The sequence below is a fragment of the Protopterus annectens genome, chromosome 11.part0 (assembly GCF_019279795.1).
Source record: "Protopterus annectens isolate FY-2018-M chromosome 11.part0, PAN1.0, whole genome shotgun sequence".
In the NCBI taxonomy this organism is placed as follows: domain Eukaryota; kingdom Metazoa; phylum Chordata; order Ceratodontiformes; family Protopteridae; genus Protopterus; species Protopterus annectens.
Genome location: NC_056745.1, coordinates 529,914,779 through 529,941,845, shown reverse-complemented (window position 1 = coordinate 529,941,845; position 27,067 = coordinate 529,914,779). Strand labels below are relative to the sequence as shown.

The window sequence follows — 27,067 nt, the reverse complement described above, 5'->3', positions numbered from 1 at the left end:
CAAGGCCTAAAACTCAAACTATGCCTATAAAACTGATGCCTAGACTGCATGGTCAGTCCTCTGTGCCTAAAAAACAAATTATAAGAATAGCTGAAGACCTTATAACTTTAATCAGGGGAAACAATGGACCACGGAGACAAGAAAAAAACAATAAACTCAAAATTCTCCAAGCACAGGATCCCAATAAAGGCAGTCCCACTTACAGTTCGTTGTCAACTCCAAGACACTATGCATCAGTCAACAGCCGTGTATAATAATGGTTTATTAAGACACAAATAATACAGTAGATTTAGCGCTTTCGTTTCCTTTCAGGAAACTTCACCAGAATGGTAAAAACACATGCAACAGTTTAATTTATAGTTAATTTGAAATGCAATTAATTCATCCATTGGTTACTAGTGCCAGATACAAAAGTACATAATAATAATGATAGGCACGGCTACTCTCTGTAAATATACAAGTATGCAATAACAAGATTTTATCAAAAAACAAAACTTCCATAGTTCTTCCTATTTCTGTAAACTGTAAGGTAATAAGAAAAATGAAATAAAATGAATATGTCTTAAATATATCATACTTTGCATTTTTGTATATTATAAATAAACATCAAATAAAGTAAAACTCATACATAGTGTATATAATAAATAAAATGTTAAAAAAAAATATATATATATATATATATATATATATATATATATATATCTTTATAAACTTTGTTATGTTTTTTAATTTATTTTATTTTATCTTATCTTGTTTGCTCTGAGTTTTAAACAGGTAATAGAGATGTGTGGTCATTCATCCCAGGGGGTGTAGTTGCATCCAACCTTAACTGCCAAATTAATTCCTTAAAACACAATTTATTCTCCCAATCACCCCCTCTACTGTCCTTAGCTACTGTCCTACCAGCTTTAAAACTCAGAGCTAACAAGATAAAATAAAATACATTAAAATAAAACATAAAGTTTATAAAGCTATATATATATATATATATATATTGCAAAAAATTCACGCCTCAGCCATTTCAGCTCATTACAACACAGAACCATCCCTCTTTTCTCACCCACTGCTGAAGCAGTTCCTCAGAGTGACCAAAAACTTAAGACCACCCAGGAGAGCTCCAACTCCAGTCTGGGACCTTAACTTAGTATTGGAAAAACTCACTCTTCCTCCTTTTGAGCCAGCTGCAAGTGCAGCGTTAAAATTATTTTCTTGGAAAACAGCTTTCCTTTTAGCAATCACTTCAGCAAGAAGGGTATCTGAATTACAGGCCCTTATGGCAGTGGAGCCTTTCATAATCTTTCATGCGGACAGGGTGTCCCTCAGGACCAATCCCTCTTTCTTGCCCAAGGTAGTATCCAGTTTGGCTCTTAATCAAACTATTCATTTGCCAACCTTCTTTTCTAATCCACAGAACAAAGGGGAATGGATACTGCACTCCTTAGATGTGCACAGACAACTTAGATTTTAGACAGGACTAAACCTCAAAGGAAATCTGAATAACTGCTGGTGACATTTCCTGCAGGGGCAGAGGGGAAGGCTATTTCAAAGCAAACTGTTTCTAAATTGATAGGCCATTGCATTCATTTCTGCTATAATCTCCATGGAAAACCTATCCCACAGCAGATTAGACCCCATTCAACCAGGGCTGCATCTACCTTTACAGCCTTTCTCACAGGTGTCCCTACCAGAGACATCCTAGAAGCTGCTACATGGAGGTCTGTACATAATTTCACCAAGCATTACCATTTGCCAATTTTATCTAAATCCACAGCTGGCTTTGCCACTGCTGTCTTGCAGGGCCTTATAGCTGGTCCTAATTCTATCTAAAGTCCTCCTCCCATCATTAGCTTTGGGAATCTAGCCAAATGTGGTCACTGCAGCAGTGAAACACGGAGAACATAGTACAGTTGTGTACACTTACCATAAATGTAGATGTTCGAGTGTATTCACTGTTGCAGTCCTGGTTACCCTCCCTCCAGCCCCCTGACTTCTTTTGGCTATACCTCTACTCTCTTTACTATGCTCAAAAGCTTTTTGGTGTATTTGCTTTTTTGTTGGAGGTATAACCTTGTGTGTGTGTGTGTGTGTGTGTGTGTGTGTGTGTGTGTGTGTGTGTGTGTGTGTGTGTGTGTGTGTGTGTGTGTGTATATATATATATATAATGTGTGTGTGTGTGTATATATATATATATATATATATATATATATATATATATATATATATATACATATATATATATATATGTGTGTGTATATATATATATATATATATATATATATATATGTGTGTGTATGTGTATATATATATATATATATATATATATGTGTGTGTGTGTGTGTGTATATATATATATATATATATATATATATATATATATATATATACACACACACACACACACACACACACACCCCATCAGGGGGTGCACCTGACATATATGTATATATAAACCTGCTATTTTAAAAGAAGGAAATGATGTAATATCAGTTATAAGGATCTGAGGAAGGGTCGTGGTGGTGACCCGAAAGCGCTTATCCTATGTCCTTCCTTTTTATTGTTATTTTAATAAATATATGGATTATTTAGCACGATTTAGTGCTTGGCTCGAGTATATGCTTCAATAGAAAATATATTGGGTATAGCATGCCTGAGTGATATGGAGATACGGAGCTACTAAGCTGTGCTCTAGAAGGTTAAAAGTGTGATAGTATGCCTTTGCTGTTCATTGCTCATCGTCAGCTGTTTGCAGTTTGAGCGTATATACCAAGAACTGTGTAGCTGCTTGTGATTTAGCGTATCTTGAAACAAGTAAAAGTTTGAACAGCGCATTGGATTTGTTGATTGATCCTGGCCGTGTTTATTGTGCTGTTTGTTGGCGTTTTATATATATATATATATATATATATATATATATATATATATATTTTTTTTTTTTTGCTTTTTTGTTGGAGGTATAACCTTGTGTGTGTGTGTGTGTGTGTGTATGTGTGTATGTGTATATGGGTACACCTGACATCTGGGGCAAGAAAAACTGATGTAATGGCGTCGACTGCATGCTTTATACCCCTGACTACCTGACATCATGGAAGATGAGACAGCAACCGATGCAGGACCCAAGACTTTGATAATCAGGCCAACTGAGGGCTACTGCAAGCAGATAACCCAAATGTGATGACTGCAACAGTGAATACACTCGGACATCTACATTTATGGTAAGTGTACACAACTGTACTTTTCTAAGGCTAAGAGAACGAGCTACGCCTAAAAAATGATGACCCAAACTCAAGCGCCTGCTTCCTTGCCATAATCTCAAATGCTTAAAATGGCAGAAGACCTGATCATGCTGATTAGGGGAAGCCAGCCTTCCCCTGCTAAGAGAAAAAGAGGTCTGTCCCCAGCAGCTTTAACTGACCAAGAGTTCCTCGACTCTGAGGTTTCTGAATATGAAGACATGCCTTTATCTGCCTATGAGGATTCAGATGCAAAGGAATCCATTCCTTCTGCCTACCCTCCAGAGGATTTTTCTTTTATTGAAACCCTACATACTTTGAGAGAGCATTTTCACTGGGAATGCCAGGATTATCCTCAGTCCAAAAAGAGACTCAGGCAGTTTTTAGACTTACCACAGCACAGACGCTTAGCTATCTGTCCTGATGTTGATGTTCTTCGTGTTTCACTGTTGCAGTCATCACACTTGGGTTATCTGCCTGCAGGTAGCCCTCATTCGACTCGAATACCAGAGACTTAGTATTTCTTCATCGGATGCTGTTGCTCCAAGACTGATGTTAGGTTGTCAGGGGTATAAAAACAGGCAGGCGACGCCATTACATCAGTCTTTCTTGCTGAAGAGGAGCCCTAAGCAGAAGCAGTTTGCAAGTGCTGGTCGGCTACTACCTGAATTTTTCATTTTCAAATTGAATAATCTTGAAGTCTTCTAAAGCTAAGTACCCCGTTGGGGATCCTTTTTTCTTGCTCTAACTGATGTCAGAAAAAGTTAATAGTTGTCTTGCCTGTGGAAAGCAAATACCTCACAGAGATGTTCATTCTTACTGAGTCACTTGTTTAGGCCCAGACCACAACGTTCCTCGCTGTCAGTTTTGTGCCTTGTTTAACGCCCAAACCATTTGTCGTCTGGCTCTCTTTGTCACTAAATTCTTTTGCTCTTGATCTCCGTATTCTGAAATGGCTTTGGTAAGCCATCCGACTACCGATTTTCTGAAAAAACGTAAGGATAAAGACAGAGACAGACAGCATAGGTACAAAACTGTGACAATGCTTCCGTTAAGCTGGTCGCCAGTCCATCGGTACTCAGTGAGGCAGCTTTGCAGCCCCTGATGCCCACTTCAGTGGATTTTCAGGCCTCTGCTGAGACCCATTCGGAGTCTGGTATGCCGCGAGATGCTTCTTCGACTACGGAACCTGTGGATGTCTCTACCGACGCTGTGCAGGCACTAGCTTCTGAGGCAGTTTTTCACTCTACCAATGTTTGAAACAAACCAACGACTTCATATCTAACCAAAACTACCACGTTTCTTAGGCCCAGAGTATGCACTACGCCTAGAAAACCGACGACCAAAGCACATGCCCAGGCTCCCATGCCACAAAAACAAATGCTTAGAATGACTGAAGATCTTATTATGCTGATTAGGGGAAGTCAGCCTTCCCCTGCAAAGAGACAAAGAATCCAGTCCCCTTCAGGTTCTATAGACCAGGAGTCTGATGACTCTGACATTTCTGATTATGAAGACATGCCCTTACCTGCCGGTGAGGATTCAGATGCAGAGAAATCCATTCCCTCTGCCTCCCCTTCAGAGGATTTTTCTTTTTGTGAAACCTTGCATACTTTAAGAGAGCATTTACATTGGGAATGCCAAGACTATCCTCAGTCCAAAATGAGACTCAGAGAATATTTAGAGTTGCCTCAGCACAGGCCTTCAGCTATACCTCCTGTCCTGGATGTTGTGGATGATGTTTTAATGGAATCCAGTCTTACTCCCGACACTTTACCTCCTACCCCTAGTAAACCAGACAGGTACTACAGAGTACCTGATACTCACAAATTTCTTTTCAAAAATCCTACTGCTAACCCAGAGGTCATTTCCCACGGGTCTAAAGGCATCAAGGCTACTACAGCCAAGAACCCCACCCCTTTGGACAGGGATTCCAGAACTTGACAGATGGGGTAAGAAGGTATATACCTCTGCGACTCTTGCTATCAGGGCATTGAATTGCCAGTTTCACATGCTGAAATACCAGAAACATATTATGGAACTTATTAAACAAAAAGTGATAACTTTTCCAGACTGCAGAAAATAAAGATTTGCAGGAGCTTATGCACTCTGCAAACCAAGTCAGTAAGCATACTTTGCAATGTGGCTTTGATGCCCTAGAAGCATCTTGCAGGGCAGCAGTCACTGGCTCTGTACTGAGAAGACATGCTTGGATGAAGGAACAGTGCTTGAAAGATCATGTCAAATCAAAATTACTAGACACTCCTTTGAATAAGGACTCTTTGTTTGGCACCAAAGCGGAAGAGGTTCTTAAAAAGATGGAAGAAAAAGCTAAATCTATGAAGACTACTAAAGAATTCCTACAAGTGCAACCCCCGAGATTCTGTAGGCATTGCCCTTCTAAACACTGGTCCTTTACAGCACCCTCCGGGCCTTCTCAGACAAGACCCAGGGAAACAGACCACCCAGACTACAGTCTCAGGATATGCAGAGATCTAAGCAATGGAGTGCCCCCACCCCTAAAACAGGGAGTGGTAAGCCACCTCTTTACGGAAAAAAGCTCACAATGACTTCTTCACTCCACTTATCAGCCCTGCCCAATTGCTTGTGGCCCTAGGAGGAAAACGTGCCCTTCATGCAAAAAACTGGATGCCCATCACTCAGGACCGATGGGTTCTCAACATTGTATCCCAGGGGTACAAATTTTATTTCCATTCACTGCCAACCCCAAGCGGGTTTCCAGAACTTTCTCCAAACCAGTGGGCACAGGCCCAAAACCAAGTACTTTCCCTGCTCAATATCAGAGCTAATTCAGCCTGTTCCTGTAGAACAGAGGGGTCAAGGATTCTACTCCAGACTCTTCCTGGTACCCAGGAAAGAGAGCTCTTGGCGCCCAATGCTGGATCCTTCGAATCTCAACACCTTCTTGGTGGTACCAAAATTCAAAATGCTTACCCTGCACCAGCTTCTTCCTATGTTAGCCAAGGATGCTTGGTTAGTCACCATAGACTTAAAAGAAGCCTATCTGCAAATCCCCATAAGGGAGTCATGCAGGACGTATCTACGTTTCAGGGCAGGATCTATGCATTATCCGTTCTCTGCACTTCCCTTTGTCTTATCTACTGCTCCCAGGGTATTCACAAAATGCCTGGCTCCAGCCATTGCATACTGCAGACAGAAAAATATCCAGATTTACCTGTACTTGGACGACTGCCTGATTCAGGCGGTCAGTCAGGAATTGCTACTACAGCACCTGGCATTTGTAAAAAGCCTTCACACTTCCTTGGGGTACACCATCAATGAAAATAAATCACAATCGGTACCCAGTCAAATGATTGTATTTCTGGGAGCAAGCTTGTACAGAACTTCCCAGATGGCATTCCTCACTTCAGAAAAACAAGTCGGTCTTACAGGTTACTTCAAACAAATAGCCACCAGAACCCAGCTTTTTGCAAGAAAAATACTGCAAGCCCTAGGGTTCAAGGCTTCATGTATACTGCCAATTCCATATGCAAGACTGCATATGAGGAAACTTCAATGGTACTTGAAAAGTCTTTGATGCCAACATTCTCAGGACCTGGAAACAGTCAATCTGAAGTAGGATATTCATTTGTCTGCAACCTGTGGGTTATGGATCCGATATCGGATCCGAACCGGCATAGTTTTCCAGCTATGGATCCAAGCTCTCAGCTCCTCCCCTCACCCATAATGCCCTGCTCTACCCTCATGACCTCAGATCTTGTTTGCCGCGCTGGTAACTAGATGTGGATTTCATAGCTCTCAGCTAAGTGGATTTTTCTTGTTAAAAAATAGAGAATTTTTTGCTTCTTTAATAATTTTTGTGTGAAAGTTGTAGGTTTCCTATTATTATTGACTGTTTTTAGTTTAATTTAATTTTCAGTAGTAAATTTTATTCCCTCCCCTCGCTGGTACGTAGAGTGTGTGTGAGGCCTGTGTGTTTCTTTATTGTTTAAGTTACTTTCTGTAACTTTGGGTTAAAATTAGTGACTATGGCTGAACAGCCTAAGTCCATATTTTCTAAATGCTCCGAGTGTGGCCATAAGCTCTCTCCGGCTGATGGCCACACTCGATGTAAGTGTCTTGGGGTTGAACACCTCACATCTGGTTGTTCCATTTGTGCAGGGTTCAACCCCAGGGCACTGAGGGAGCGGAGGTCCAAGCTGGTCTTGGCGGGTCTTTTACCGCCGGACTCGGCTCCGACCTCCGCTCCTTCGGGACTCCTGCGGCTGCAGTTGTTCCCCTGTGGCACCCCTCCTGCTCCTGGGACTCAAACTCCCGCTTCAGGACAGGAGAGGGATGCATCTAAAAGGACGGAGGAGAAGCACCAGCGGCGGGCCGAGACCTCTGTTTGGCCCGCCAGCCAAGGGCTTCTCCCGGCTTCTGTTGGTGCGGTCTCCTCCTTCGGCTCCGGTCACCTGTGTGCTTCTCACGGGTCCTGAGGAGGAGGAGACCCGATCTCCGTCGAGGCTATCGAGGAGGCATTCCAGGCCTACCTCGGTAGCCTCGTCGAGATCTACCCATAGCCTTCGGATGCTGATCTGGACGGATGATGAGAAGGTTCATCCAGGCCCAGATGCAGATGGGAGTGCTCTTGCCTCCCCTCGGGGAGCTCAACACCCTTTTAAACCTATTGCTCCTTCTCCGACCCGCTTCCTGGCTCGGAGCAACTGGAGCCGAGCAGCTTCGGGCGGGGAGGTCGGAGCCGATAGTACTTGGTACCGGATCCGACCATGCCCTCGAGTGCGTCGGATCCGATCTCGGAGCCTGGATCCGAGCCGGATCCGGGGATCAGTGCTCCTTGGCGCCGTCTGTGTCGGGCGCACTGTCCCCGGATCCGAGTGCTTGGCGCCGGCTCCGATCCACTCTTCGGATCGAGGGAGCGATTGTCGGATCCTTTGGTCGAGGTCGGCTCCTTCGGCTTTTGATGTAGTGGAGAGGGCTCTGTTGAGGTCTCCGGACCCCGGCACTTGCTTCGGCTCCGTCCGCTCCCTCTGCACTGGGCCAGGCTTCCACCATCCGGCCCCTGGGACAGCCCGTTTCTGTGCCCCAAGTTGCTCCCATGGAGCAAATTGCTGCTGAGGACTCCTCTGACAGCCCCCAGAGGAGGCTCCGCAAGCATACTGCAAAGGAGGCACATTGACTCCCTGAGTCTCTCACTGAAGACACGGACTTGGAGGAAGGGAAGGCTCCCCACGGTCACCCCGAGGATGTCTCCTTGGAGACATCATGGAAATGCTCCGTATTAGGGGGTGGTCTGCCCCAAGTCTTCCTCGGACGAGTCCGTGTTCTTGGAGGCATTCAAGCGGGCCCGTCTACCTCTTGGGTGTCCCCTGCCGACCCCCTGGTGGACCTTATTACCACCAGGGAGTGGAAGGAACCGGACACCGTGGAGCCAATTCCCAAAAGACCTGATAGAATCCTTAGCCGCCTTCTGACAGGACCCATTGGAGTAAGGGGCCTCCTGTAGATGCCATGTTGATGGCGGCGGTCACAAAGAGGAACTGGCTCAGGAGAGTCCCTCAGTCCACCCACCGAGCAAGGAGTCTCGGATGATGGACCGCTTGGGGAAGCGGATGTTCAGTTCGACCTTCTCGGTAAGGGCGCTGAACTATTTGGCACATGTTATTGGATGCAGCGAGACCTTATTAAGGAGCACGCTGCATCCCCTAGTCCATTTCGGAGGAGGACAGAGCTCTGCACTCCACCAAAATGGCCACTCTTAGGTCAGTCACAAATACTTCTATGCGGCTACTCTCCCATGCTACGGAGGCGCTAGAGCTGAGGACAGGACTGGTCACTAGGCGTCAGGCCTGGCTCCGCCACTGCATTTTTCTGAGCCCTTCAAGGCGTCGTTTGACGCCCCTTTGATGGTTCTGCTCTGTTTGGCAAGACCGTTCGAGGCGTTGACCCAGAGCGAGAAGGACGGAAGCGCTGTCTGCCGTCGGAATCCGCTTCTCTGCACCCCAGAGGCCCTATTCTAGGAACCAAAAGGGTCAGAAGAAGATGTGGTTCGAAGTCGCAGCAGTCCCAGCCTGCTCGGACAACCAGTCCTTCCGTGGCAGAGGAGGACAGGAGGACACCGCCCTAGAGGCAGAGGGGCTCCCAGAAACTTGGTCCAGGGAACCTTTCTCTGAGCGGCCAGCGCAGCAACCCTGAGGGTTGCCCGACTGCTCTACTCTGGAGGCAGTCGGGGGCGTTCCGGGGCACCTAGCGGCATGGGAGTCCATAACATCGGACCGCTGGGTTCTCCAAATCATATCCAGGGGATATCGCATTCCTTTCCTTCACCTTCCAAAGTTGAAGTCCCTCCCAGGCGTACCACCCGGTCAAAGGGAGGCGCTTTGGCAGAAATTGGCCATCTGCTAGAGAAAAGAGCCATCCAGCCCGTTCCCCAGACCAGATCGGATCAGGGTTCTACTCCAGGTTCTTTTAGTGCCAAAAGGCGGGGAACTAAGACCAATCCTAGACCTCTCTCTCTTGAACCTGGCAGTCCCCAAAGAAAAATTCGAATGGTCACTCTACAATCTATTCTCCCCTTCTGGGAGAAGGCCACTGGATGTGCTCGATAGATCTCAGGGCGCGTACTACCACATCCTAATGGACAGGCGCTCCAGGAGGTTTCTCCGCTTCGGCTGGGAGCCAGTCACTACCAGTTCGGGTCCTTCCCTTTGGTCTCACCACAGCCCCAGGGTGTTTACCAAAGTACTAGCAGTGGTAGCGGCCCACCTGAGGCTTCAGGGGTGCAGGTCTTTCCCTACCTGGACGACTGGCTCCTTACCCCCAACAAGGCATCTACTTCTCTCGGCGAGACTCCTTTCTCCATCTTGCTCCATTTCTGGGCATCACAATAAATACAAACAAGTCCAACCTGGCACCCACTCAGCTCTTAGATTTCATAGGGGCCAGACTAGACACAAGGAGTTCTGAGCCTTCCTTACTGCGGACAGAGTTCTAAATCTGCAGCTCCAGGTGCGGGCCATTCTCCATTCATGTTCTGTTCCAGCGGAGTTGGTCCTGAGGGCTCTAGGGTCCATGGCTTCGATAGCACTTCTTCCTCTTGCCAGGCTCAATATGCATTCTACAGTGGACGCTCTTAGTTCAGTGGTCATACCTTGCTCTTCCCATGCATCATCCCATAGCGATCAGCAAGGCTTGCAAGCGGTCCCTCTTGTGGTGGCTTCACTCCCCGGATCTCCACGAGGGTCGCCCATTTTGTGCTTCTCCCCTCTCGCCACGGTGACCACGGGCGCCTCCGCCTCGGGTGGGGGGCACTTTGGGCGGACAGTCCAAGGCACGTGGAACGATTCAGAGACCTTACTGCATATCAATGTTCTAGAGATGAGAGCAGTGCTCTTAGCGTTGCTAGCACTTCAGGACTTTCTTCCCTTGGGAACAATTGCGATTCAATCGGACAATATGTCTGTTGTCTGGTACATCAACAAGCAAGGGGAACAAGGTCTTACCCTCTTTGTCGAGAGGCCATGAGAGTTTGGGAATGGGCAACCTCCACCAATCGCTTTCTCATAGCAACGCACATTCCGGTCGGTCCAACATCCTAGCGGACAAGCTCAGTCGCACCATTCTGACCCCTTACAGTGGTCTCTCAATTGTCAAGTAGCGGAGCATATTCGCACGGTGGGGAACCCCTTCATGCGATCTTTTGCTTCTCCCTCAAACACCAAGTGCGACAGTTTTTTCGCTCTAATACCTCCTCCGGAGGTACCCCAAGAGCAGCTCTGGTGCATGCTTGGCCACCCGGTCTTCTGTATGCCTATCCACCCTTGCCTCTGATGCTGCAAGTTCTTCAGAAAGCCTCTCCGGTGGGTTGCAGAATGATTCTCATTGCTCCATTCTGGCCTCGACAGATCTGGTTCCCCTTCCTAAGGTCTCACTCGGTGAATCCTCCTTGGATTCTAGATCCCATTCGGATCTGATATCCCATCCTTCCTGCATTCCTCCTCCGAACCTGGACAACCTGAAGCTGACCGCTTGGCTGCTCCAGTTCCACTCTTGATAAGGACTCGGTATTTCTTCTCCGGTAAAGGCTATTTTAGTGGCGGCTCATAAACCATCCACTAGAAAGGTTTACGAAGCAAATGGAAACGTTTCTCTGTGTGGGGCGGCAAGGCCTAGATCCCTTCACGGTTCCTCTCCCTGTAGTGCTTGATTTTCTAACCTCTCTCTTTAATGATGGTGCCAGCAGTTCCACAGTCAAAGTTCAACTGGCGGCTATTTCTCACTATCACATTGGTCAAGAGTCTAATCCTCTTATGTCAGCCAAATTGTGCAAAACTTTTCTTAAGGGTACTTTCCTTCTCAGGCCCCTATAAAGCAAGCAGTTCCTCCTTGGGACCTTTCTTTGGTCCTACAGGCCTTGACCGCTCCCCTTCGAGCCAGCTACAGTGGATCTCAAATTCTTGTCTTACAAGACAGCCTTTTGGTAGCCATTACATCAGCCAAGAGAGTTTCTGAACTTCAAGCTTTATCAGCTAAACCTCCTTACTTGGTTTTATCCGGACCGTGTCTCCCTCAGGACCAACCCGTCCTTCCTTCCTAAAATCGCTTCTGAAGCAAACATCAATCAATCCATTAACCTCCTGTTTTCTTCCCTAAGTATGAAAACAAAGGTGAATATAGGCTACACTCACTAGATGTTCACAGGCAACTAAGATTTTATCTCAACAGGACAGCTGGTCATAGGCAATCCGACCAGCTGTTTATTTCCTTTGCAAAATTCAATTTGGGCAAGCCAATTTCTAAAGTTTCTCTGTCCGCTGGATTTCACAGTGCATTTTATTGGCTTATCAAGCGTCAGGAAGGCCGCACGGAGGTGTTCATGCCCATTCAACCCGGTCAGTATCTACCTCGGCAGCCTTCAAGGCTAGGATTCCTCTAGATGATATTTGTGCAGCAGCCACGTGGGCTTCATCTCATACATTTATTTCTCACTATAAGTTGGATCTTGCATCTAGGGGTAGAGCATCCTTTGGCTCCGGTGCTCGGAATATCCTTCCATGATGGCCCAAGATTCAGGTAGCTGGGGACTCTGTCCCACAGGTTGCAGACAAATGAATATCCTACTTCAGATTTAGAAGTTATGTACTCACCATAACGTTCCATCTGAGTAGGTGTATTCATTTGTCTGCAACCATCCCTCCTATCCCCTGGCCTTTCAGTTTCCTGCATATTACTTGTTACCCTTTTGAGGGTATTGTTGCTTTGGCAAACTCGATCTGAGGTCATGAGGGTAGAGCAGGGCATTATGGGTGAGGGGAGGAGCTGAGAGCTTGGATCCATAGCTGGAAAACTATGCCGGTTCGGATCCGATATCGGATCCATAACCCACAGGTTGCAGACAAATGAATACACCTACTCAGATGGAACGTTATGGTGAGTACATAACTTCTAATTCCTACATACCCTGTCTACGGACAGAGTTCCTTTGGTGGGCAGAAACATGCAACCACAACAAGGGACTGCCATTCACTTTACCCCACGCCACCCAGACCCTGACCACAGATGCATCAGACTATGCCTAGGGGGCTCACACGGCTGGCAAATGTATTCAAGGCCACTGGAGCCCAGGACAGATTCATCTGCACATCAACCAGAAAGAGATGCTAGATGTACAGAATGCCCTGACAGTTTTCAGATCCATACTCTTTCAAGGATAACTGCTAATAAAAACAGACAACACCACAGTTATGCGGTACATCAATAAGCAGGGAGGATCCCATTTCTACCCACTCTGCAGGTTAGCCATGGCCCTGTGGAACATGGCCCTGGACAATCCAAGTCCATCTACAAGTTCAGTTCCTGCCAGGCAAACAAAACTCACTGACAGATGACTTGAGCAGAAATCTCCTAGACCCACACGAGTGGAAGTTGGAGCCCAGCACCTTCAACCTTCTGATTCAGAAATGGGGGGACCCCAGAAGTGGATCTCTTTGCCTCCCCCTACAACAACCAGCTCAGCAAATTCTGCGCCAGGAATCCTCACAGCAGGCCCTGGGAAGTGGATGCCCTATCCTTTCAATGGGGAAAGCTCTCAGTCTATGCCTTTCCCCCTCTGCCCCTTCTCACAAGAGTAATACTCAACAATAAAACAAGACAGGCCAATGACAATTCTGACTCCCCCGGACTGGCCACGCCAGCACTGGTACCCACTCCTGCACAGCCTGACAACGGTGCTACCCTGGCACCTACACCAGACCCCAACCCTGCTCTCTCAGCAGGAGGGACAGATTTTGCACCCACAATTGCAAACCCTGAATCTTGTGACCTGTCTTTATTCCTTGAATTCCCCACCAGCAACTCTGAACAAGCAGGTGCTGGATGTTATCACTGAAGCCAGAAGGCCCAGTACAAGGAAATCCTATGGTGATACGTGGAAAAGATATTGTTCCTGGATTCAGTCTAAAGGAGAGGACAGCCCTGCTCTCCTTGCCCCTGACTCTGGATTACCTAGCTGAACTACTCCACAGAGCCCTATTCTTCTCCTCCATTAAGATACATGCCTCTCATCTCGGATCATTACAACACTGAGCCACCTCTATTCTCTCACCCTCTTATCAAACAGTTCCTGAGAGAGGCAGACAACTTAAGGCCACCAAGGAGAGCACCCACCCCTGCTTGGGACCTTAACTTTGTACTGGAAAAACTCACTCTACCCCCCTTTGAACCGGCTGCTTCAGCAAAGTTAAAATTCCTCTCTTGGAAAACAGCCTTGCGTGTAGCCATCACTTCAGCTAGAAGAGTGTCTGAGCTACAAGCACTGATGGCTATGGAACCCTTCATTATTTTCCATGCTGACAGGGTTTCCCTGAGGACTAACCCTTCCTTTATGCCTAAGGTGGTGTCCAGTGTGGCTCTCAACCAATCCATTCATTTGTCAACCTTCTTCCCTAAACCTCAAAATAAAGGGGAAAGGATCCTGCACTCTTTTGATGTGCACAGACAGCTCAGATTTTACCTTGACAGGACTAAGCCCTTCAGAAAATCTGACCAGTTACTAGTCAGCTTTGCAACAGGGGCAGACAGCAAGGCCTTTTCAAAACAAACCATTCCCAAATGGATAGCACACTGCATCCATTTCTGCTACAAGCACCATGGAAAGCCAACCCCTCAGGGGGGCAGAACACATTCCACTAGGGCTACATCTACCTCTACAGCATTTCACAAGGGAGTCCCTACCAGGGACATCCTGGAGGCTGCTACCTGGAGTTCTGTACACACCTTCACCAAGCATTACCACCTGCCTATCTTTTCCAAATCCATGGCAGGTTTTGCTACAGCAGTCTTGCAAGGCCTACTAGCCAGCCCTACATCTTCTTGACTGCCTCCACCCTTCCTCAGCTTTGAGAATCCACCCAGGTGTGATGACTGCAACAGTGAAACACGAAGAACATAGTACAGTTGTGTACACTTACCATAAATGTAGATGTTTGAGTGTATACAATGTTGTAGTCTTGGTTTCCCTCCCTCCAGGCCCCTGTTTTTTTTTCCATCTCTCTATGGCTATTACTATTTGTATTGGTATTTACTTTTTACTGGTGGTGTTTTCCCCACCATAACTTAGCTCCCTATTTGGGGGCTCCTGACATGGGCAAGAAAAACTGATGCAATGGCGTCGGCTGCCTGTTTTTATACCCCTAACAACCTGACGTCAGTCTTGGAGCGACAGCATCCGACGCAGAAATACTAAGTCTCTGGTATTCAGGAAAACTGAGGGCTACTTGCAGGCAGATAACCCAAGTCTGATGTCTGCAACAGTGAATACACTTGAACATCTACATTTATGATAAGTGTACACAACTGTACTTTCTGGATGATGTTTTTATGGAATCCAGTGTAACTCTTGATACTTTACCCCATGCTCCTAGGAAACCAGACAGGTACTATAGAGTCCCGGACTCTCACAAATTTCTTTTTAAAAATCGTACTGCTGACCCAGAGGTCATCTCCTAAGGGCCTAAAGGAATTAAAGCAACTACTGCTAAGAATCCTACCCCTTCGGACGGGGATTCCTGAGCTTTAGACAGATGGGGTAAAAAAGTATACACCTCTGCAACTCTCGCCGTTGGTGCATTGAATTGCCAGTTCCACATGCTGAAATACCAGCAACATACTATGGAACTTATTAAGCAAAAATTATCTACCTTTCCTGACTGTGCAGAAAATAAAGAATTACAGGAGCTTATCCATTCTGCAAGCAAAGTTAACAAGCATAGCCTGTAATGTGGGTCTGATACCCTAGAAGCATCTTGCAGGGCAGCAGTCACAGCTTCTGTACTTAGGAGGCATGCTTGGCTTAAGGAACAGACCTTGCCAGACCATGTCAAGTCAAAATTACTGGACGCTCCTTTGAACAAGGACAATCTGTTAGGCACCAAAGCAGAAGAGGTTTTAAAAAAGATGGAAGAAAAGGTTAAGTCTATGCAGGCAGTCAAAGATTGAATGCAACCTCCAAGATTCAGTAGGCATTGCCCCTCAAAACATTGGCCCTTTCCAGCCCCCTCAAGGCCGTCTCAAACTAGACCCAGGGGAAACAACCCCCCCCCCCCCTCCCAGGTTACAGTCGCATGGTATGCAGAGATCTAAGCAATGGAGTACCTCCACTTCTATAACAGGGAGTGCTAAGCCATCCCCTTACATTAAAAATTCACAATGACTTCTCAACTCCACTCCTCACCTCTGCCTCATTGCTCATGCCCCTAGGAGGAAAACTTGCTCACCATGGCAGTCAAAGATTTTTTGCAAGTGCAACCTCCAAGATTCAGTAGGCATTGCCTCTTGAAACATTGGTCCTTTCCAGCCCCCTCAATGCCATCTCAAACTAGACCCAGGGGAAACAGACCTCCCCCCGATTACAGTTTCAGGGTATGCAGAGATCTAAGCAATGGAGTACCTCCACTTCTAAAACAGGGAGTGCTAAGCCACCCCCTTATGGAAAGAATTCACAATGACATCTCAACTCCACTCCTCACCTCTGCCCCATTGCTCGTGCTGCTAGGAGGAAACTTTGCCCACCATGCAAAAATCTGGACCTCCATCACCAACGACTGATGGGTCCTCAACATAGAATCCCAGGGGTACACATTTTATTTCCACATGCTGCCAACCACAAAAGGGTTCCCAGACTATCCTCCAAACCAGTGGGCAGAGGCACAAAACCAAGTTCAATACCTGCTCTCCATAAGGGCAATTCAGGCTTTTCCTGCAGAACAGATAGGTCAAGGTTTTTATTCCAGACTTTTCCTGGTTCCCAGAAAAGAGGGCACCTGGCACCCATCTTAGATCTATCCATTCTAAACACCTTCCTGGTGGTACCAAAATTCAAAATGCTCTCCCTATGCTGCCCAAAGATGCCTGGTTAACCACCCTAGACCTAAAGGAAACCTATCTGCACATCCCCATCAGGGACTCATGCAGGAAATATATATGTTTCAGGGCAGGATCTATGCATTATCGGTTCTCTGCACTTCCCCTCTGCTTATCCACTGCTCCCAGAGTCTTCACAAAATGCCTGGGTCCAGGCATTGCCTATTGCAGACAGAAAAAGTTTCAAATATATCCTTACTTGGACAATTGCCTGATTCAGGCAGACAGGAAAAGCTGTTGCAGCACTTGACATTTGTAAAGGACCTCCTAACCTCCCTGGGGTACACTATCAGTGGAAAAAAATCAAAACTAGTCCCCAGTCAAAAGATTGTATTCCTGGGAGCAAGCTTGGACACATAATCCCAGATGGCATTCCTTACTCCAGAAAAACAAGCCTATCTGACAGACTACTTCACAGAAATGGCCACCAGAACCCAGTTATCTGAAAGGAAAATCCCACAGGCTCTAGGGTTTATGGCCTTCTGCATTCTGCTAATTCCATATGCCAGACTGCATATGAGGAAACTATCATACCTTGTCTCAGGACAGAGTTTCTTTGGTGGGCAGCAGCATGCAACCACAACAAGGGACTTCCCTTTACACAACCCCACACGGCCTAGACCCTAACCTCAGATGCATCAGACTACGCTTGGGGGCACATCTGGAGGGCAGGTGCATTCAGGGCCACTGGAGCCCGAACCAAATTCATCTGCACATCAACCAAAAAGAGATGTTAGCTGTTCAGCAGGCTCTGACAGCTTTCAGATCCCTACTCTCACCAGGGCCCCTTCTAATAAAAAACACCACCACCACAGTGATGTGGTACATCAACAAGCAGGGGGGAACCACTCTTACCCACTATGCAGGCTAGCCATGAACCTATAGAACACGGCATTGGATATGCATATTCACCTGCAAGCTCAATTCCTGCCAGGCAAACAAAATTCTCTGGCAGACGACTTAAGAAGAAATCTCCTAGACCCACACGAGTGGCAATTAGACCTCAACATCTTCAGCCTTCTAACCCAGAAATGGGATACCCCGATGGTCGACCTATTTGCCTCCCCCTACAATCACCAGCTCAGCAGATTCTGCACCAGGGCACCTCACAGCAAACCCCGGAAAGTGGATGCCCTGTTCTTCCACTGGGTAAACCTCTCAATCTATGCATTTCCCTCTCTGCCTCTTGTTACAAGAGTACTACTCATGATAAGACAAGAAAGACCAAGGGCAATCCTGATTACCCTGACTGACCACCCCAACACTGGTACCCACTTCTGCGCAGTCGGTCATCGATGCCACTGTGGCACCTACCCTAGATCCCAACCCTCCTCACTCAGCAGGAGGGACAGATCTTGCATCCACACCTGCACGACCTGTACCTGGCAGCCTGGCTTATTCCTTGAGTTCTCCTCCAGCAGTCAGCCTAAGCAAGCAGGTACTGGACGTCATTTGTGAAGCCAGAAGACCCAGTACAAGGAAATCCTATGCTGACAAGTGGAAAAGGTATTGTTCCTGGATTCTCTTTAAAGGAGCAGTCACAGCACAGCCCTCCTTACCTCTCATCCTAGATTACCTAGCAGACCTACTCCACAGAGGCCTATCTTTCTCTTCCATTAAGATCCATGCTTCTGCAATCTCTGCTCATTACAGCACTGAACCACCTCTTTTCTCTCACCCTCTCATCAAACAGTTCCTGAGAGGGGCTAACAACTTAAGGTCACTAAGAAGAGCCCCCACCCCTGCTTAGGTTTAGCTCCTTAGCTTTGTGCTGGAAATGCTCACGCTACCCCCCTTTGAGCCTGCAGCTTCAGCAGAGATAAAATGCCTCTCTTGGAAAACAACCTTGCTTCTGGCAATCACTTCAGCTAGAAAAGTATCTGAGCTACAAGCACTCATGGCTGTGGAAACCTTCATTATTTTTCATGCTGACAGGGTTTCCCTCAGGACTTACCCTACTTTTATGCCTAAAGTGGAGTCCAGTGTGGCTCTCAACCAATCTATCCATTTGCCCACCTTTTCCCTAATCCACAGAATAAGGGAAAAAGGATCTTGCACTCTTTAGACATGCACAGGCTGCTCAGATCCTACCTAGATAGGACTAAGGCCTTCAGAAAATCTGACCAGTTACTAGTCAGCTTTGCACCAGGGGCAGAGGCAAGGCCATATCCAAACAAACCATCTCCAAATGGATAGCACACTGTATCCATTTCTGTTACAAACACCATGGGAAGCCACCCCCTCTAGGGGTCAGAACGCATTCCACTAGGGCAACTTCAACCTCTACAGCATTCCTCAGGGGAGTCCCTACCAGGGACATTCTGGAAGCTGCTACTTGGAGTTCTGTTCACACCTTCACCAAGCATTACCACCTGTGTATCTTTTCCAAATTCAGGGCGGTTTTTGCAACAGCTGTCCTGCAGGGCATACTAGCCAGCCCCAATTCTTCTTGACTGCCTCCACCCTTCTTCAACTTTGGGAATCAACCCAAGTGTGATGACTGCAACAGTGAAACACGAAGAACATAGTAGAGTTGTGTACACTTATCATAAATGTAGATATTCGAATGTATTCACTGATGCATTCCTGGTTTCCCACCCTCCAGCCCCCTTGTCTCTCTCTTTCTCTCTCTCTCTCTCTCCCCTTTTCTAATTCTCTTACTCACCCCTTACAGGGCTATTGATATTTACTTTTTACTGGTGGTGTTTTTTTCCCCACCATAACTTAGCTCCCTTTTTGGGGGCTCCTGATATTTGGGGCAAGAAAAACTGATGTAATGGTGTCTGTTGCCTGTTTTTATACCCCTGACAACCTGACGTCAGTCCTAAAGTGACAGCAACTGATGCAGAAATACTAAGTCTCTGGTATTCGGGCTGACTGAGGGCTACCTGCAGGCAGATAACCTAAGTGTGATGACTGCAACAGTGAATATACTCGGACATCTACATTTATGGTAAGTGTACACAACTGTACTTGTCAAATCCTCATGACTTCTCAACACAGTGGGTAAGAATGTGTTTCCCCTTGCTTGTTGATGTACCAAACCACTGACATATTTTCTGTTTGGACAGCAGTCACACCGCCTGAGGAGGAAATCTTGAAAGGCCTGCAATACTAGGAGGTCTGCCCTAATCTCAAGGACATTGATGTGGCTTCTGTGGGAGACCACATACCCTAGACTGTCTTTCCCAAGAAATGCCCTCCCCCTCCCTGGTTTGGAAGTACCCATGGTCACTGTGGCCTGGGGGGAAGAAAGAACAAAAGGTAGACCCTGAGAAACTATTGGAGAGTCTAGCCACCACTCAGTACAGCTCCTGCAAATGTAGGTGAGACACATGGGTAAGTTCATTGCTTGATAAGATTCCAGCCACTGGATTGCAAGAGTCCATTGTAACACTCAGGAAGTCTAGAAGAACTAAATTAATGAAGGCTGCCATCGAACCTAGAAGCAGCAAATGGACCTTGCTGGGGCCTTTTGGCATGAGAGTGCTGAAGATGCTTGATGTTAAAGGGTGTTATTTCTTGATTCTGGTTATCTGGCTATATGCAGTTTGGTATCTAGATGGGTTCCGAAGAATTCTATCATTTGGACCAGTTGCAGTTTTTACTTTCTGAAGTTGACAGTTATCTTCAGCTGAGAATAAACATAGATCAAGAAGTCCTAAGCTCTTATCAGAAGATTCCTGGTGAGATTAGTCATGAGTCAGTCATCTAGATATGGGAACACTCTGAAACCCTTCAGTCTGAGATGAGCTGAAACCACTGACATGCATTTTTTGAACACTTGGGAGGCTATGGTGAGACTAAAGGGTAGGGCTCTGAACTGGAAGTGACTGGCTTCCAGCTGAAAGTGGAGAAACCTCAAGGAACATCTGTCCATTTTATATGATAGTACTCCTCCTGGGGATGCATCAAGACTGAATATCTGCCATCTGTAATTTTGTCTGTTTTATATACTGATTTAGGTAGTTGAGGTCCAGAATGGTCCCCATTCTTCTTTGGTACCAAAAAAGAACCTTGAATATACTCCAGATCCATGCTGAACTAGTTGGACCCTCCTGGATGACTTTTTTTTGTCTAGCAGCTTTTTAATTTCCTTTGCTGCTGCCTTCCATTGTGTGGATGGGTCATCAGGAAGTTTTCTTTATTAAGGAAGATGACAAAGAAAATTGTATAGTCTCTGGTTATGATTCTGTGCACCCACTTATCTTGGGTAATGTTTGTCCAGGCTGTGGGATGCAGAGATAAACACCCACTGACTGCCCCCAGAGCACAGCAGTTGAATAACCATTAAGGGGAGCTGAAAAGACCTATTGGAGAAGGCACCGTGCAAGCTTTGATTTTGTGGACCACCTCTGCCACAGGGGAGACATCTATTATGATTCATCCCCCCAAACTCTGGAAGGTCTATCACTAGAAGCATCTGGGCAAACATTGAGACTTGTGCAACCACAGTTTCTTACATCCTTTTTAGTTTCTATGGAAAGTCTGTTGAGTAGTAGAAAAGCATATCCCAATGGCAGGGACGATTTTGCCATCTGTTCACTTCTGGACAGCATCTCTTTAACTTTGAATCCAAACAACGTGGACCCCTCTTAAGGGGCATTAGTGAAGGATGTCATGAAATTTTCCCTTGAAGTCACAGATACATCCAGGCTTGCTGGTGAACAACTTTTCCGGTGCATGCTGCTGTTGACATGATCTCAGCTGTGTTAGAAATAAGGTGCATGGAGACATTTGACAGGAACTGAGGAGCAAACTACATATCGACTGATTTCCTGCCTTCCTCAGACAAGGACCTAAGGAGGAACTTGGATAATTCTTTAGTCAAGTCAATCTGAAAGTGTGTTACATGGGCCAAGTAATTCAGCAGCCTGAGAGTAAAGGTCGCTGAAGCATATATCTGCTTTCCAAACCTGTCCAACTCCTTTGATTTGTTAGGGAGTTGGGCAGTAAAACTCTCTTCATAGAATCTACAGAGGGACCCTTGATCCAAGGGGGCCTATCTTTTGGAAAACCTAGACTGTTATCAGGTTTTCAGGGAATTTGTTCAGCCACATCCATTTAACTTCCATACGTGGCCACGAGACCAGATCAAGCAGTTTGTCAGCAGGTGGGACCACTAAAGAAGTAGATGGGCCTGTCCCAAAAGCCTCAAATGCTGATTCTTTCTGGGATGGGGCATCAGTGAACCATCCAACTTTCTGTTTGAGTAGCTCAAGGATCTCACCAAGGGAAACTTCTTCAAATGGGGATCTGGGGGACCTTCTTCCTCATCAAAATCATTATCTTTGGTGAGGGACTACTGAGGGGAGTCCGCATTCCTCCTTTTGCTCACATGTTTTTAGTGAACCTCCCCATCAGGATACTGTGGGGAAGACTCTAAGGCAAACTGGGATTCCATAATACAAACTGCCTCAAGTCTCCCAGGGGCTGGCTGTTTTGATGTGACAGGTAGATAGGACAGAGGACCTTAAAAACTCCATGGGGGCATGGGGAGGTGGTCTCACTGTCTTGAAGGCTTTGAATGCTGATGCCGAAACAGGTCCCAGTGCAGCTCCTGTAGGATCCAAGGAACTTGAAAAAGGCAACCTCTGAGAACCCATCCAGCTCAGCTATGAAGCCAAAGCAGGAGCCAAGCTGTAGAGAGATGAAGTGCAGAGAGGAAGGGATGATTGTGACCCCAGACACTGGCTCTAAAACCCATTGAGAACTGAGGCATTTGCAGCCATTGAGGTCAGAAAAATAGTCAATGAAATTCAGTCCTTCAGATCTAACACAGGAAATCCCTGGGGTCCACTGCGATCCAAGAGTCATGAACCCAAAGGCTGGATCGGGGAAGATGCGACAATCAGAGGGGAGGAAAGGGGCAAGTCTCACCCTTTTTACAGACGTCTGTACTGGTGGATCTGGGTAGTCAAGAACTTCATCCTTCTGTCAATATCAGCCTTTGAAAGACTCCTGGAAGCTCACTCCAGTCTCAAAGACACAGCTGTGAATGCAGGCTGCCTTCTGCAAGAAAGGTTATCTAAGCTTGGGGCTAACTGGTTAGAGAGAGAACCTGAGGCCTGGGAATGGATGAATAGAAAATCTAACCCTAACAGAATCCATTGCTGAGGAAGGATCTAATGACTTGGAAAGGATCAGATAGACTTGATCAGTCTGGAGAATGCTTCCTGGAAGAGTCTTTTTCTTTCCGTTTCTCCTTCTCCTGTTCCTTGCCTTTTCTCTCTCCATATCCTTAGACTTCTGTCCTTTGTTTTTATCTGAAACCTTCTTCGATGAAGGGGAAGAAAATGAAGATGACTTTGATGGAGGAACTTTCCCCACTGTGGCAGGGAGAAAACCATTGAGCACAAGTTTATTGTGCCTGTCTGTTAAAGCTTTGGTCCAGAGGGCAGCACAGGGAGAGCAGGTCTTATCAAGCTCTGTCTGCTTGTAAGAGGAAGAATGCTGCTCAGTGGTAGGCTCACACTGGCCTGGGACACACAGTCTTGAGAGCTCCATCATGTCTCTCATCGTATAGTATGCGATGGTACATCTCAGGTCAGTTGCACCCCCATTGACTATGACTGAGCCATACTGGTACTTATGGTCATTGACTTGAGTGCATGCATGATCTGGTAGATCATGGACCCTAATGAGCAATTGACCGTGAGATTCTTCTAACTCAGCCTGGCAAGTAGGACATTGTGTGTTTCACAGTGTAGTCTCCTATGACCAAAATATTGGGTTGTGTGGCCGTATGTGTCATGGTGGATGTTGCTTTGGCAGAGTGCTTTTGAGGTTGCTGAGAATACTTGTAAATGCAACTTCTGGGCAGCCTTTGGGGTTTAGGAGGATTACATTTAAGAGCCTCAGCATATGTGGGTCTGTGTGTTTGGTCCATACCTTGTGTGGTGGTTGTGTGTGTGTGTGTGTGTGTGTGTGTGTGTGTGTGTGTAAAACAACCTGTTTGATATTATAATTGCTTGTATGTGAGAGCCTTGCCTCAAGTGACATTGTATAACTCCATCTGTTAAAACCATGTCAGTTTGTTTAATATGTAGGTGGTTGTCAGTAAACGAGAAACAATTGCTATATTGCATAAGGACATCTGTAGCCACCAAACTGGCTGCAGAGGTTGTAGGAAAGTGCATATCCTTGGTTACAAATACTTATGTGATCTACAGGGGGATCAGAACAGCTTCCATTTTATTTAAACAGTACAAAGAAGTTTAGATAATGTGTTGAGCTTTTTGTTTCTTTTTTTATAACAAAATTGGGTTCCACTGTGTCTAAGGTTACCTTGTACAGGTGACTGTCTGATTGTATCACCTTTATTTATAAGGCTAAGGGATTATCATTGCCATCTAAGCTGAAGGCATTCTACCAAAGTGGTTGTAGCCTCCACAGCCTTCTTAAACTGTATCCCCATTGATGATATTTTTGCAGCAGCTGTGGTCCACATTTCATACGTTTGTCTGTTATTACAGGCTTGAACTGCAGTCCAAGTCCAGAGCTGCTTTTGGTGCTATCATTCACTTGAATATCCTTCCTCACTGACTGTCAGGGTTATTCTAGTTGTGGACTCTGTCCCATATGTTGAGGTGGATGGAAAAGGCAACATCAAATATGTAAGTTATGTACTTACCATAACAATAGATACATATTCTCTTCTGCCCATCTCAGCATCCCCATCCTCTGATCCCATACAACTTGTCAATTTTTTTGTACCTCCTACTGCACCACACTGGACCTTTCTAGAGCCTTTCTTGTTTGCAATTCTTTTGGTTCCTCAATGTGATAACAGTACTCTGTCTAGTAGTCACTATTTCCTCTTTTTAGGGCTGATAATCAAGCACTTGTGGGAAGCTTGAATTGAATGGAGTAGAGCTGGCAGTGCATTATGGGAGAAGGGGGAAGCTTGAATTTAATGGAGTAGAGTTGGCAGTGCATTATGGGAGAAGGGAGAAGCTTCAGCCTTGGAGCCAAAGTTTATTTGCTGGCCTTGGGTCTATTCAGATCAGATATATCCAGGTTTTGAGATGTACAGGACAAGACAACATGTGTCTATCATTATGGTAAGTACATAACTTTTGTCAGTCTTACTTGAGCTTCCAAAAACCTGTTTGCTGTCTGTCAAATCCTAAGAGAATTGAAATGTATAGAATAATAATATTCAATTACAATGTTTAAACAACCATCTCAAGGATAGCGGTTTTTGGTCATTGCTGTGACTAATTAGGCTTCCACATGTTTACTGAATAAAGTGGTACCAAAGGTTTTTTTTTACTTGGGCACTGCTTTTTGTCACACTTTGCAAATGCACTTACAATCAGTGTCCGTAAATAACATGTGATCTGTAATGCTAGTAACCTATATTATGGAAATCCTATAATGATGCAGACACCTTGAACAAGTCTATCAGTTATTAGCTCATCTGGGATCATTTTTGAAATGTTTTTTTAAATCTTGAAAAAATCAAGGCTAAGTTAATTGAAACATAGCAGAAACAGGCCTCCTTTAATAAGCACTGGACCATAAAAAGTCCTGAAAGGTATCTAACAGAAAAAATAAACACACAGATTTAGGGGCACTTTCAGTAGTCACATTAAAAAAGCTTTCTCTAGGCTTGTTTGGCAACATGTTAAAAAGAAACACTGGCTTTGGTCAGCCAAAGCAGTGTGTCATTCCACCAATTTTAGATCATGTACTACCTGTGTTTGCAGGAACACATTTACGTTAAAGTATTTATTTGACATTTGTTTACCGGGGTGGTCTGACTTGGTCTACAGAACCCGTTTTCAGCAGATGCCCAGGGAGAAAAGCTCCACATACAGTACAATACAAATACAGTATAATACAATACAATGAAGATTACATTAGAAATACTATACAAAAAATAAGTTGAAAGAAGAAACTGCTACAAGATGTAATATCTTACTACACATCTAAACAGTTCTATAGAGTTAAAACATTACAGACAATAATATCATACATGATGCAGAAATAGCAGCCAGAACGTTAGTTATGCAGACATATAGTGAGAGAGAGTCAAGAAGAATAGAAGCAATAAAGACTGAGCAGTAGTTTAAGAATATGGTATAGAAGCAGAAAAGGTGTTAGAAGAGCTTTAGGATCTTGCAGTCTGTGAGGGATTGGAATGTGAGAGAGGAGGAAAACCTGAGCATTAGGCAGGCTTTATGCAGGAGCAGAGCCATGTATTTCTGAGATGATTTTTTAAAGAGGCTTTGAAATGGGTTAGGCCAGGAATAAACCTGGTAGCTAGAGGTAGTGAATTCCAGTGTATAGAGACAGAGTATGAATACAGAGAGTGACCAGGTTTTCTTGTGGGTTTTGAGATAGCCAAGAGATTTTTGTCTTCTGATTGTAGGGATCGATTTGGTGTGTAAGGTGCAACTAGATTGGCTAGTACAGAGCAGGCAGTAGGCTTGAAAATAAGGTTGTGCAAGGTGGATAGCTGAATAAAGGCAAGTTGGTTGGGTAGTTCAAGCCAATTTAATTGTAGTAGTGGTTTACAGTGGTGTGTGTGATATGTAGAGTTTGTGGCAAACTTTGTTGTAGCATTGTTCCAACTTGCTTAGGGTAGAATTTTGTAAGTTAGTTAAGACAGGGGCACGATAAAAAGAGGGGGAAGTAAAAATGTTTTTGCAAGGGTAGTTTTAGTTGCTGCAGTAAAAATGTTTGTTTCTATATAAGAGTCCCAGTTTTTGATGAATTTTCTTTATATTTTGCTGTATATGGGGGTCAAATGAAAGTTTGTCAATGATAACACCTAGAAGTTTGGTTTCCTGCACTATTTATATGGCAGTGTTGTCAGATGCAAGGATGTTGAATTGATCAGTGACAAGGGAGGTGTTTTTGGGATGAAAGAGTACTAGTTTTGTCTTCTTTGGATTAAGAAAGAGTTGGGCATTTCTTAGCCAGGATTCAACTCCTACAAAGGACTGTTGAGTTTTTGAGAGTAGTTCTGGTAGTGATTGAGCAGTGCAGATTATGGTGGAATCATCAGCATATTGAATGAGGGTCCCAGGGTGAGAGGCAGTGTGAAGGTTGTTTGTTAAAAAGTTGAAGAGTAGGGGTCCCAGGACGGAGCCTTTGGGTACTCCAATAGGGTTGTGCAGAAAGGGTGAGAGTTTGTTGGACCATTTCACTGCTTGTTTACAATCCTTGAGGTAGCTCTGAAACCATTTTACTGTGTTATGTGAGAAGCCTAAGTTAGACTGTGTTCAAAAGTAAGGGGTGAGACACTGTGTCAAAGGCCTTGGAGAGATCAAGGAATACTGAGGCTGTATAGCATCCTGCATCTCTGGCCTTGTTCATGGTATCCATAAAAGATAATAGGGCTGTAGCTGTGCTGTGGCTAGGTCGGAAGCCATGTTGGGTTTTGGTTAAAAGATTGTTTTGCAATAGATATTGCATTACCTGCTGAT

At 45.5% G+C, this 27,067-nt stretch overlaps 1 protein-coding gene across 3 annotated transcripts in view; it reads left to right on the top strand.

Moving 5' to 3' along the window:
* The window catches only part of TBK1 (TANK binding kinase 1), a 3,544,425-nt gene that overhangs the window by 987,465 nt on the left and 2,529,893 nt on the right, over positions 1-27,067 (top strand). The gene's annotated exons all lie outside the window — the stretch shown is intronic.